We start from the raw sequence: 14762 nt of genomic DNA, 5'->3' as shown, positions 1-14762 counted from the left end.
TCAGGAAGTCAGTGAGACCAGATGCTGGAGACACACTTGAGCCTGGCAATATTCAAGTAGTCAGTGGTGACCTTCCACCACGGCACCCCAATGTCTTCCATGAAGTCACGTGTTGCACGCAATGCGCTTGACTGGAGTAGATTTTCTCTTTCCATGGAAATCACCCAAACAGCAGACCTCTGAGCCTAGTGAGAGGGTAGTCATGGCCACAAGAGTGGAGTTGGGACAGCGACTGAGAAACAAAACTTAGGAAAACATCTGAGAACTGTGGGAGCACACAGCACTCTCACAGGTTCATAAACCTGTCAGGGAGGGAGTGAGCCAGGATTTTATGCAAATCTCCAAGGACAAGGAGACCTCTGAGCTTATGACATTCCATTGAAAAAATGTAGAATAGGTTTTCCTAGTCACTAACTCACTGCCCAGCCCTTAATAAGAGTGCATTTGATGGTCACTAAATGAGGACTGACTTTGGGGTTAAGATTTAGATACTTATTCTGTGCAGGGACTATGTACCTGTTTCTAAGAAGCATGTATTCCTTTGGAAAAGACATCGCCTGTGTTCAGTGACACCTGGCCATGCAGTGATTCCAGGCTAACATGATACATTGTGGTGTGCTGCTAAGGTCAGCAAGCGGAGTGCTGGGCAGGAAGACGGGTGCTATACCCACGGGTGTCATGAAATTAGAGGTTCATCCAGGCAGTAGATGACTGGAGTTTTGGAGTCTGGGATTCTGATGTGTGTGTTGCTTTGTGTGTTAAGGAACCATGAACATCTTTTCTATTCCATATTAAGAGCTTGTGCTGAACATATCGATCACTATATTTCAATATAATTCTTCTCCTTTGTAATCTTTGCTGTAATATTTACTTCTCTAGACTAAAAGACAAAGGTTCAGAAAGTTTGCCTGTGGGCTACAAGGTAAATCCTCCACAATACCACCAAGACTGATATACCACAGGCACATGCAACTGTAATATTAAACAAAATAAAATGTATGTATGAATTTAATGAGCTTTGACAATGGCAAATACTCACATCGCCACCACCCCGACTGTGATAAGAACATTTCCAAAACCCCAAAAGTTGTCTAATGCTAACCCCAACCCAAAACCAAGCCACCCTTGCTCTGACTTCTATCACTGTAAATCAGTTTTGTCTGTGACTTTACCCACATATTCTTTCCCAGGTGGCTTCTTTTGTTCAAAATGATGTTCCTGAAATTTGACCCACAGGGTAGCTCTGGAGTGTGTCCATCAGTGTCTTGGAAAGAAGACTAAATTGGGAACACATAAGGAGAGTTTGACAAGTTTAAAGTTGTGGACAGGGAATAAGGAATCCACAAGCACCTCGGGGTGAGTCACAACCAGAGACCAGCACTGTTCCTGACCGGAAAGGGAGAGGGGAGGGAGGGTCCTCAGAAGAAAGACAACAGCTCCCCCGGGTGGGGGTCCTTCAGTCTAGAATGTGACTGGCCTGGGCAACCACGCAGGAGAGAAGCAGGAACAGACACCCTGTCTCTTCCTCTCGTCCTGACACATCTCACAGCTCTAGCACAGCTGTGAGCCAGAAGGTGAGAGAGAGCCTGGTGGTTTCTTCCAGAGAGGCCAGCCCAGCAGGGTGAAGATGGGTAGAGAGGGATCTGGAGGGGAGAGCAGAAGGTGTTCAGCACAGGGCAGTGCTTTCAGAAAAAGCCCAGAGTTTGGATCAAGACATAGAGGTCTGGCTGTACCAAGAAGTACAGTTTAGGCAGTTCTAGAAAATTCGCTGTACTACCTCTCCCTCTCTCCCTCCCTCCCTTTCTTCCTGCCTTCATGCCTTTCTCCTTCCCTCCCTCTTCCTTTGAAAATGACTGCACCCACCATGGACAATGATGGTGTGTTTACTACTATATGCCAGATGCTCTGTCAGGAGCTTTATCCACTCACAAATATTGAATTTTAGCATTTAATATTCCCCAAACTCCTATTTTGAACACATGCTTATGCCATTCCCTAGGCTAAAAGACAAAGGTTCAGAAAGTTTGCCTGTGGGCTACAAGGTCAATAACCCACAACACCACCAAGATGGATAAACATGGACACGTGCAGCTGTAACATCCAGCAGCCTGCGAGGAATGTACCAGGCTTATGACCCGGGAGCACAGTCGGAGGATGGGGCATTTGACCATCTCCTGAAGGAGAGAGTCCCCTGTGCAGGGCTCACAGGGCATTCCAGGTGTGCGAGAAGCAGCAACCACAGAGAGAGAGAGGTGAGCTGCCAGTCTGGAAAATCGAGACCATCCACAGAGGTGATAAAGTTTGCCAAGAAGAAACGGTAGCAAGAGAACACTGAAATGCTGAGTTTCATTCCATAGACAATACGAAAGCAGCCAAAATTTGGATCAAGGAGTTTACAGAATCACAATGGATCTCCCAGAAAACGTCTTTTGTCAGTGGGCAAAGCAGATGAACTGAGACTAAAGACAACCAGGAAAGTACTGTAGTGATCCAAGAACGAGGACTGACTGGCATGGTGGCCACCACCATGAAAAGGGAGGCCTGAGACAGATTGGGAGAAAAAAACCAATAGTATTTGGCACTCAGGTGGACAAGGTAAATACTCCACAATACCACCAAGACAGATAACCACGGACACATGCAGCTGGAACATCCAGCAGTCTGCAAGAAATGACGCCCAAGGAATGTACCAGAAGACACCTGGAGAATCCAAGCTGGTGCAGGAAGATCACTGGGAGGAAAGAAGAGTTCAGTCAAGGGCAAAACCCAAACTACGGGAGAGAGAGGTGCCAGATGGGTGTGGACAGATTGAGGCGCCCACAAGGCAAGGGAGAACTCTTCAGCAAGCCACATAGAGGTAATGGAGGGGAGTCAGATGGGGAACTCAGCTTCAGAGATGTGACAGGTCAACTTGGGAAGCGTAGGGTGCGGTTGGGGAAGAGAGAGGGAAAAGAAGGCGACAAAGTTGAGATCCTTCGGTGGCTTTGGTCGCTTTATGCTCAGCTGTCAGGCTACCACTGTTCAGAGACCAAGGATTGAACAGCAGTCAAATTACTGTCTGGCTGGGTTTGCTTTCTTTGGGGAAAGGGGAGGGAATAGAGAGCATTTCAGAAGTGTAATAATTTTCCTTAAACCACAGACAACCTGCTCACTTTCCTCAAGTCAGAAGTTGCCAAGGGCACTTTATTTCTAGATCGTTCTTTGTTTAAATCAAAGCATCAGGAATTGTGGTTCTGGGAAAAGCTGTACCAAATGCTTATTAAATATGCAGCCATGCCGTTGGTTTTGCATTTTTCTTAAGGGTAACAATTAACCTTTAAAAAAGGCTGACCTTTCTAAAGAGGTAGACCTGTTGGTGGGAGCTCTCCGAGGTGCTGGGTAAATGTTTCAGAGAATTGTTTGCTTCATGGGAAACCTAGGCTTTGGGCTGCCATGGTTTCCTTATCCTGTAATGCTGTGGCTCTTTGAAATGGTTCACTTGCTTGATATTTTTAATTTGTGAAATGAAGCCATTAACTGCAGTCACGGGGGTCAGGCTCTGGCACAGCTAGACAGAGGAAGGAAGCAGAGCCAGTAGCACAGGCCCGTGTCTCACACTCGCCAGGGGATGCATGCTCCGTGGCGGAGCAGATTTGAGATCATCCTTACGCTCATTCTCAGTCACTGCCTGGAGGCTTGGCCCTGCCCCGGCCCAGATCAGTGGGAAAGCAGCCTGACATCTCTTTCCCGCCACCAGGGAAATTGGCCAGTCCTTGCAATTCACTACCAAAGTGGTCTTTCTACTTGGAACTCTCACCACATTCTTAAGCAATGTTTAGGCAATCAATAAAGAATAAATGTATGATGGAACCTTTTGCTCCATACATGAAAATTATACAGGCACACTTCTCCCCGACATTTCCGGAAAATGAGAACACTTCCAACATGACTAAAACCTCCAGTGTTCCCATGTTTATCCAGGACACAATCAGGGTTTTGCGATCTGATCCCTACTCACTTCTCCAGCTTTACTTCCTCTCCCAGATCCTGCTGCCTCCCGCATACACACAAAAAGTATTAGGCCAAACTAAAGTCCCCGTGCCTCTATTCATGGGCCCTTTGCACACTCTGTTCTCTGCGAGCCCTCGTTGGCAATGCCTGTTTTTCCTTCCAGTTCATCTCAGGCATTGCCTGCTCTGAAGAGCCCACTCTGACCCACTTGCAAGGAGTTAGGTAGCTTTTTACATACCCACAGCATTCTGCAAACACCCGTCTCCCAGCAGGTAGTGTACTCTGTCCTATTCATCATGTAAACTGGTCCAAGTTCCCGCAGAACCACACACAGAGAAGAATCTTAAGCAATGTTTAGGCAATCAATAAAGAATAAATGTATGATGGAAACTTTTGCTCCATACGTGAAAATTAAACAGGCACACTTCTCCCTGACATTTCTGGAAAATGAGAACACTTCCAACATGACTAAGAATTCAACAGACACGTGAGGATGCACATACAAAGGATGAGGCTGAAGAGAGCCAGGGGAAAGGACAGCTGACAGGAGTATGTTGAAGACAGGTTGAAACCACGTGTGTGTGTGTGTGTGTGTGTGAAGTGCTTGGCTTCGGGCTACCGTAATACTCATAAAAAGATGGTGCCCAGCGAACGTCTGTTCACCAGGCCACGAGCTGGGTGGCAGCAACAGAGATGAGGTAAGACAGGGGCCCCACTCTCAGGAGGTCAGCTTCTGGGAGGGGAAGAGAAAGGCAGTCAGTAAGCACCTCGAAGAGAGAAAATGACCAACATCCCTACAAGGTAGAGTGAGCGTCTCAGAACTCAACCATGAGCGGTGGCCAGTAGAGAAGGATCCTTCAGGGAGATGCAACAGGATGCCAAGGCACCTTCAAAGGGAGCTTTCAGAAAATTGCAAGCAGCTCTGCATGACTAGAGCTTGGGATTCCATCACGGGGGGCCGAGAGTCAAGCAGTGGACGGATTTTGGGGGACTTTATATGGCATGCTAAGGAGCTTAGAGCTTATACCTTAACAAGTTGGGAGCCATTCCTCAAGGAGCAATAAAATTACTGAGCAGCACTGAATGCAAAGCATGGGGAAAGAGAGGAATGGGAGTCCTTGTCAGCACAAGACCCAATTATGCACCCAGGTTAAAGCCAAGGAATACACCCATCTACAGGCCTCCAGGTCCCTCTGCACAGCGGGGAGTGCACATGGGTGGACATCCCAGGGGAGCACAGAGGAGCTCACACACAGCCTGTCAGGTGAGGCACAGGCACACAGCACCGGAGAGGGGTCTTGGTCAGAAGGACCTCACCCGTGGTCAGCAAACCTCTCCCAAGGTGCCCATTGGACAAAAGTCCCTCCCATTCACTGGTCTGTCTATGCAAGGAAACAAATGGAAGGTTGGCCTTCGTCACCTCAGAAGGCCAGCAGAGATCATCTTCTCTTATCAGATAATGAGAGTTTTCTACAGGAACCAGGCATAAAAGCGAATCTGTTGCAAATACTGATCCCAGATATGATGGGAAATGCAGCATCACCACAAACCGTGTTCTGTAGAACAACCAAAAAAGTGACATTCTGTAAATTCCAGGCACAATTAGAAATGCAAAGGTAGCAAAGTCATAGAGGGAGAAGGAGAGAAAAATACTGGTTCTAGAGAGACAGTAAGCAGTGAGGAAATATTAATATTGGCTTCTACTTTTACAGCGGCAAGAAGCACCAGACTGAACACGACTCAATTAACACACCGAGTTTTAGCGAGAGCGCCAAAGACAAAAGCTGGCTGTGCTGAACAACTTAAAAGTCTATCCAGATCAGTTTAAAATGACTTCCCCTCTCCTTGTGTTGTGATGAATTTATCCACAAACTCCACCGAAAGACTCCACCTGGCCCATTCTCTCCCGGGAACCAGACAGGACCATGTTAAAGAGATCTATGGTGGCACTGTATCTTCTCCCTGTAGGGTGCCAACTTCCTCAGCCGTTGTGCCAAGCCCTGCAGGCCAGGATCTGTGAAGACCACTCCGTTCATCCTAGGAAAAAGCACAGGAGGAAGGTTGATATTCCAAGCTGTATGTTTCATTTTTAAATTAGAAACACTTACCCATTAATTCAAATTCTCACCATTTCTGCTCTCGCTTTTGAGCACTCAAATTATGTGTGCCCTGCCTTTATGAGACCCCGAATCTTCAGCTCTGAGGGCCTAAAATTGTCATTCAGTCTAAATTAATAGCAGTTTTATGGGCTCATTATTTTTGACATCTGGTTAGAAGTGCAAAGCAATAACTATTAGGTAATAATCGCAGTAGGCACTGATTAGAAACTAATAACATCAGCAATAAACTTTGAATGTGGCTGCCATGAAGCTCGGACCAAGGAAAGGGACCCAGAGCGGCTCTGAGACTGAGGGAAAATGGGGCAGGGGGCTGGATCCCACCCCCCGCTTCCCGCCAGATGAGATTGATGACATTTGTGACTGATATCACAAGAAACAACATTTGATTCTGTAACAGGAAAACAAATGATGGTAGATAAACACTGCATGGCTTGAGTGAAAATATAGCAGCATGAATACTCTCCCGTATTTCCAAATAATTCGCAAAGATTTCTAATATTTTCCCTCACCATTTCTCTTCCTTCTTCAACAAACGCCCATGAAGCCTGTTCATTCACTGGTAATGACTGATACTTACTGAGCCCTCCCTGTGGACCAGGCCCTCTGCAGAGCCCTCCACATACATTATTGCATTCGATTCTCATAGACAGCCCGGGGAGTGACCACTCTTGCTGCTCCCCTTAGCAGATGGGGAGCCTAAGGTACAGAGAGGTGAAGTCACCTGCTCCAGGCCACACAGCAGTAGAGCTAAGGCATGAACTCCGGCAGCAATGCCCACACTCTTCAGCTGCCCTTCTACCCTGCTACTCTTGCTTTCATTTTGTCACAAGTGTTTATTGAGCACCGACACGTTGCCAAGCATTCTTCTACAAGCTGTGGCAAAGTGAAAATGGAATACAATAGCAAAAACATGGAACCAACCGTGTTGCCCAGCAAAGCTGGACTGGATAAAAAAAAGGTGGCACATCTACACAATGGAATATCATGCATTCATAAAGAAAGACAAACATATGGACTCTGCAGCAACTTGAATGGATTTGGAGTTGATCATACTCAGTGACTTATCACAGAAACAACGAAACTGAGTTCCATATATTCTCACCCATAAGGTGACCTTATAATGCTATAAGAAAGCGATTGGCAGTAGCAGAAAACTGTCAGGGGAAGGTGGGGTGGGACTGGCCGTTGAGGGAAACTGCTAGGGGAAGGAGGGGCAAGCCTCATCAACAAGGGTACCTGCAGGATCAATGTTTGTGTACCTGACCCTGAATTGTACCCTACATCTTTATAATAAATAAATATTTTTTTTAAAGGATGAAAATGGAATACAAAGAAACAGGCAGATGGGCCCTGCATTATTGCAGTGGCTTCCTCCTGGCATCTGCCCACCCCCTCCTTCTGAGTTTTCCCTACTCGGTGGCCAGAGGCACCCATATGAGTCAGGTCATACCATTCCTCGGCTCAGAGCTCTCCTCTGTCTCCGCCTCTTGTTCATAACAAAGGACAAATTGAGCAGGACAACACATGTCCACCTGGAGAGCCATCCCGCCAGCCCTGCCCTGCCACCTTTCTGGCCTTGTCTCTTACGCCTGCCCCATGAAGTCCACGCCAATCCCATGAGCCTGCTCTCCCCTCAGTAAACAGACCCAACCCATCCCCTGTGGCCTCAGCACCCCACATGACACCTACACCCTTGGCCACAGTCCCACATTGCCTCCTCAGTCCCGACCACCCACTTTCAGGCCAAACCTGCAGTTCCACTGCTGCCGGATATCTTCTCCCAGATGTGCCCGAGGCACCTGAAGCTCAAGTCCAAAGCAACCTTGATGATCCTTCTTCCTTTTCATCAAAAGCTTGCTCTTCCTTATTCCTTTCTCTTATGTGATGACACCCGCTGAGTTGCCCCAGGGGCTATCCTTGACACTTTCTTCACCCTCTTGTCCATGTCCAATCGGGCACTGGGTTCTGCAGATTAATATGTCTCATGTCAGCGATTTCCCCCCATTTTAAGACCACTGCTGTCACTCAGGACTTATCTAGTCATTGGTCTCTCTAGTTTCTGTCTTCCCATCTCCATTTATGAGTCACAGGGATGTTAGGGTTTGTCAGACCACAGCTGGTCTTGGTCTCCCCTATCCAAACCCATCAGCATCTCCGGCCAGCTTCAAGAGTAAGGCTCAGACTCCTTCGATCCACCCCTGAATCCCTTGAGGATCTGACCACTCCCTGCCTGTTGAGCCTTGTTTCCTACTGCTCTCCCAGTTATGCCATATGATCTTCAGTTCCCCAAATCCCAAGCTGTCTGCAAACACCCCTCTCTGCCTCATCTAGCCTGGCCCTGCATCTGACCAACTCAAATTCACCATTGTGTGGCTTCCCCTGAAAACCCTTGTATAACACCAGTCTGCTTTAAAGATGGGATCATTTCTGACATAGAATAGCATGTTACACCTTCTGGTCACCTGCTTTCACACTTAAAGAACAAGGGCTCTCTCTGGTTCATCTCAGTATTCCTCTGGCTAGCCCAGGTCCCGACACAGGACCAATTAACACATGTTCACTGAATGCACGAAAGAAGGAGTGAATGAACAAATGAATGGATGAATCCAGGGCACATGCAAGAATTCCACTACAGTCAATATCCCTGAAACAAATATTCAGATAACAAAACTCCCATTTTCCCTCTTCTCCATGAAACAGGCAAAACTGGTCTTCTGGCCACACTGTCCTGTCAGGATGAGAAAGGAGCTTTCCTGAGTGTTGCATGTTCCTCTCTTGGTTTCCTTACTCGTTGAAAGGTAATTCAAAAGTTCATATGCACCTGGGGAAAACCAAATGCAAGGCACCCCATGTAGCAGTCGGGGCTCCCTTCTCTAGAGTCGTGAGAAAGGGTACTTGGTCGTCACTGCATCTCAGACTCGATGTGCATAAGAATCGCCTGATGACTGCTAAAAGCTTTCTTAGTCTCACTTTCAGATCTTCTGATTCAGCGGGTCTGGGGACATGACTAAAAAAACTTTTTTTTTTTTTTAACTGAGCAAGTGTCACAGGCGGTTCTGGGGCAGGTTGCCCATGAATCTCACTTTGAAAATCCTGCTTTGGGTGTTTAGAAAACAGTGCTGCCTGTTCCTAAGCCAAATATAATTTACTTTGATTTGTCAGAGACCTACCCTGGGATGAAATGATCTGAAGATCAAATATATTTGATATTCCATTCAGGGCTAATGGAAGCAATCACTTCTTCTCAGCTTGGAGATCCTATTAGCAGAGAGCAGATGAGCTACATATTTAGAAGATCAAGATGTGTTTAGAATATCATTCATGATTCCTCCCTGCAGGGAGTACTTAAAGCAATCCTACTGCAGAGAGAGAGTCTGTGTGTGTCCCTGTGTGCCCACGCACACGCACATACACACACACACTAACATATACATGTACATATGAACACATACACACACACCTCTGGCACATGACTTCACTACATTCATTTCACTATCTACAAGCACAAATATCCTCATGTCACCTGTCTCACTATTTGGGATCAAAGTTAACCTATTTTAGAATAAAATCAAATCTTGAAGTCCATTAAGGCGCCCTCCACAGCTGGAGAGCTGTGGAGGGGTTGTATAGAAGGAAAAAAGTCACATTTGTGCTTCCACTGTATGGTTATACACATAAAGATGCAAGAAACTCTCTGGAGCCCAGCTTTTCATATGCAGAAAAGCTAAGTTTCATCTGCATATTCCTGTGCACGCGCACGCACACACACACACACACGCACGCACACATTTAATGTTGTTCGGAGTGAAGAAAAAATACAATTTGAAATTGCTAGCATGCATGTCATCATTCTTTTCATCACACAATGCCAGTTGTAAGGGCACATATAAGAGCGAGCACTGGACTCTCATGTGACGTCACTTCAAATGCAATTTGTATTTCACAGCTTACACATCCATCTATGTTTCGTACTGACCAGAAGAGTGCAAATCCTACACAAAACCAACTCAACTGCTTTTACTTCATCCTTAATGTGCACATTTTCTGGCAACACTCTGTGGAAGCCGGTCGCTTCCACAATACCTTGGGCTGGCTTTGGGTCTCTCTGAACTCCTTCCACAACCCTGCACGCGTGGGCATTGTGAGTTCTCTGTGTGAACAGGGCATCAGCAGACAAGTTCATGCTCTATTGTCCTATCGGACTCCACTCACAAAACCCAAGTTCAAAAAAAATTAGGAATTTCAAGTGGCACTTCTAGAGCATCAACACAAGCACAAGTCCCTTCTGAGCGTAAGGTTCATGAACTGTGTGAGCTACACAGCCTTGAAGGCAGCCCTGTGTGTCCTATGAAGTTTGGGACTATGTAGAACTGGGGGATATCTGAGACAAGTGTGAGAAGTTCATATGCAAGGGATTCTTGGCCGCATCAGCAAAAGTGAGGGAGAGAGAAAAAACTACATCGGGGTTGAACTGCACTTTCAAAGACAGTGGGGCAAGGACAAGTGAAGCAGACCACCAGGGAAGGCTTCTTACAGGGCCCATGGGCTCGTGAGAGGGGCAGAGGTTAGAGTAAGTGATAGGCGTGAATTGGAGAGTGCCAGCAGGGAACCTCAGGGAGAGTCACCGGAGAGCTCCAGAGGAAGACAAGGGCAGCCACCACACGGCAGCCACCCAGATGGCCCTGACCACACATCACATCTGCACCAACCAAGGAATGCCTTTTCCGCCCTACCTCTCCGTTCCTCCACCTCCAACCCTGCAGGCATCAGAAACTGAAGCTAGAGGGCTGTGGAGGAGAAGTCAAGGAGAAAGTTGGGGAAGCAGAAAGAAGCCTGCTGTATACTCTCTAAACTTAAGTCTTTCTAGTCCAGAGCAAGCCCAAGCAGAGGGAAAGGCCTAGCAGAGAGAAAGCAAAGGTTTAACTTCAAAAGAAGTTGAGCCAACCTTGGTGGCTCAGCCTGTAATCCCGCGCCTTTGGGAGGCTGAGGTGAGTGGATTGCCGGAGCCCACGGGTTCGCGACCCATCTGGGCAACTTGGCGAGACCTCATCTCTACAATAAATCAAAAATTAGCCAGGTGCGGTAGCGTGCGCCTATAGCTCCAGCTACTGGAAGGATGGCCGGAGCCCAGCAGGTCGAGGCTGCGGTGGCCGGGAGTGGCCACTGCACTCCAGTCTGGGTGACAGTGTGAGACTCCAACTCAAAAAAAAAAGAAGTTCAGAGCTTTAGTATACGGTACAAGAAATTTTAATTACAGAAATAAAACTGTTTCCATGATGAAAAGATGCCAAAGGATGCTCTATTACCTAAGAGTGACAGTATTTTCCAGGATCTGCCCAATAGTCTATCCAAGTTATGGAAAGACACAAATGGACGGTTTGTTTTGAATGGACGGTGGGGTAAGAGTCAAAATGTTTTCAACTCATTTAAGGAAATGTTTTCCTGTGTGCACATGTGCACACACACACATGCATCATACATGCAGACATACACACACAACTCTGCCATGTGAATCCACTAAGTTCCTCTCACTTTTTTTTTTCATAGCCTTTATTTCCTTGTTTTGCAAATAAAGCTGGCTGAGTTGTTTGCTATCTGGTGATTAGTCAAAGAGACCAAATCCCATCTCCTAGTCCAACTCCTCTGACCCTTCTTTGGTTTCGACCTTGGCCGGAGCTGTAGCAGCCACAAAGGCAGATGGATCAGCCAAGAAGGCCTTGACCTTTCCAGCATGTGGGAAGGTGTCATCAGTCTCCACAGACAAAGCCAGGACTCATTTGTACCCATTGATGATAGACTAGAGAACTAATGCAGCAGTTGGACAGCCAATTTGCAGACAAACACCGGCAGCATGGCAGACACCCTCCAGGCAGCGAGAACGCAGTTTCCTCTGTGATGTCAAGCACTCCAGGGCTGTAGAGCCTGCCACTGACCAACACCTGCTGGATGATCACCCCAAAGGAGAACGGAGAGACATCCAGCGTGTTCAGCGGTGTGGCTTCACTGGCTCCCACGTTGTCTCCAGTCTTGATCAGTGGCACATCACTCAGAATTTCAATGATGCCTATGGAGATTTTAGCGATGGTGCCTAAAACCTGGAAGAAGGAGGTCTTCTCGGGCCCCAGGCCAGTGTTCTGGGCTGGCACAGTGACTTCACATGAGGCAATGGCACCCGCACGGGCCGCAGCAGGCACCTTATTGGCCAGCAGCATGTCCCTGATCTCAGTGAGGTCTTCCTTGGTGAACACAAAGCCTACATTCCCCCGGATATGAGGCAACAATTTCTCCAAAGCTGGATTGTTTTCCAGATGCCCTCGGATGACCTTGAGCATCATGGTGTTCTCACCCATCAGCACCACGGCCTTCCCTCGGAGGGACACGCAGAACTGCTGCATCTGCTTGGAGCCCACATTGTCTGCTCCCACAATGAGGCATTCTGGAAGTCATCCGTTGGATGTCAAGCATTGGAAGTCATCCAAATGTTGGATGATCTTAAGGAAGTACATGGACTTCCAGGTCACCCTGTCTTCCCCGGGCATCACGGCAGGGCGCCAGGGATTGCCACGCAGGTTTTAAAGATGATGTCACTCACACGAGGATGCCTGGTGAGAGGAGTTCCTACCACTTTCTACCCACGGAAATCCTGCGTCACTTATTTCAACATTTGGCATGAAAAGTTAAGCCATTGTAGAATAAAATCACACCTCAAGGGCCAATAAGGAGAAAGAGAAGTTGTGTAAAGGAAAAGAAAATAATGTTTGTGCCTCAGTTTTATATTATGAATGTAAAGATGTAAGATAAGAAACTCTCTGGAGCTTGGTTTGCTTCCACACTGCCACCACATTTTTTGTTTGTTCGTTTGGTTGGTTGGCTTGTTTGTTTGTTTTGCTTGCTTACTTGTTTGTTTTTAGTGATAGGGTGACCATGGTGTCCAGGTATGAACTTGAGCCCCCAGTCTTGCCCACAGCTCAGAATTCAGGAGACAATTTAGTCAGTACAAGTCTACGAAGCCTAGTTCTTTAACTTGGAAACTTAAAATTCCTTCAGAATCCCCCATCCAAATATATATATATATATATATATTTATTTATTTATTTAATTATTTACAGCACTATACTAACACACAAACACACAATATATTCCCGCCATGGACTCTGCCTAAAGATTCCTGACCACTTCAGGCTGGTAGATGCTGGTACTTAACCCTGAAGTCAAAAGAAATGACATGGGAGAGCTCTGAGCTGTGAAGAAAGAGCTAACATAATGCACACGTGTTTTCTATTTTATTCTAAAGTGAGAGGAGTCTTTATTCGTCTACCTTTTTATATCATGGCAAATTATTCCTTTCTGTCTCTTAGGTGTCCTTATGTACTTACAACAAGGAAGCAGGTTCTGGTGGGTTTTCTTAACTTTATGGTTCTGCAAGCACAAATAAATGAACATAAATAGAATTATTCAGTCATCATATAGTCAGAGCTTTCTGAGAAAATTAATTGCATTCCCCAAAACAATAACATTCAAAACCTTTACTTTTCCTCCTTAGGCCTCAACCCAAGTCTTCCTTCAGGCCCCTGAGTGACTATTTTCATAGCAAAGCAATTACCATGGCAATGGCAATAAGCAATAGCTTCAAATATGCTCGAGGTCTTTCTGTGCTCCAGGCTTTATTTGAAGGGTTTCACTTATATCAACCACTCAGTCCCTACCACAATCCTATGCGTTTTACAGATGCACAATCTGGGAGCCCATGTGGCCCCCCAGGTCTGCTCCAGTTCACCAAGCCAGGAATCAGCAGGAGCAGGAGGCAGACAGGTGACCTGAGTCCTGTCTCCGTCACCTTTGGGTGACTGAAGGTCAAGCCTCTACTTGGAGGGGTCATGATATAGTCAGCACTAGATACTCGTAGACTCTCAGAGGGGAGTGAATTAATGACATGTGTCCTAGACCCAGCTTTCTGCCAAATCACACAGTGGATCTTAAGAGCTAAGAGTTTATCATCTCTATCCAGATAGTAGAGATCATAGGAGGAACCCCCCCAACTCCAGAATGTTGATATCAAGAGTCAAGAGAGCAGAAAATGTGATCTTCAAATTAAAGATCTGTTTTTAAGAACTCATTATCTTCAACGCTAAAAACGTTTTTGAAACATTTCTCTTTTTTCCCCCAACTATTTAGGTAAGTGCTAATTTAATGGAAGGAGGGAAGAGAAGTTGGAAGGGAGAAAGGAGGGAAAGAGTGGTGAGAGGAGAAGGAGGGAGGGAAGGAGGGAAGAAAGAAGGAGAAACTAAGATACAAACAAAACCCCACAGCGGGGAAATGCCTGGACTGAGACTCCAGCATCATCTCTTTCACTCCAAAACCTGATATGAGGAAAAAATTATGATATTTGCCTTTTAATTTAATTTGTGGTCATTTTGGAAACCTGATTTCTTTACTTTGAACATTTCAAAGGAAATCTCACCCTTGGGAACGTGTTACTCACGTCATGGTCATGCTGGAGGAAAAACGGGCTCACGATAACCACCTCAAGACAGACACACTCAGGAGAGCACAAAGACTGCGGTTAAATAAAGTTGCTCTGATTACCTGATAAAGACACACACACAAGGCCAACCATGGTGGCTCATGCCTGTAATCCTAGCACTTTGGGAG

The 14762-nt window shown here is 46.5% G+C and overlaps 1 pseudogene; it reads right to left on the bottom strand.

Moving 5' to 3' along the window:
* Nucleotides 1–11712: 11712 nt before the first annotated feature.
* On the bottom strand, nt 11713–12649 carry LOC103256912 (annotated as a pseudogene).
* Between the last annotated feature and the right edge of the window lie 2113 nt (nt 12650–14762).

The sequence above is a fragment of the Carlito syrichta genome, unplaced genomic scaffold (assembly GCF_000164805.1).
Source record: "Carlito syrichta isolate Samal-C Ts95f unplaced genomic scaffold, Tarsius_syrichta-2.0.1 Scaffold297653, whole genome shotgun sequence".
Classification (NCBI taxonomy): domain Eukaryota; kingdom Metazoa; phylum Chordata; class Mammalia; order Primates; family Tarsiidae; genus Carlito; species Carlito syrichta.
The sequence above is the reverse complement of the archived record's forward strand: the minus strand, read 5'-3'. Positions and strand labels throughout refer to the sequence as shown.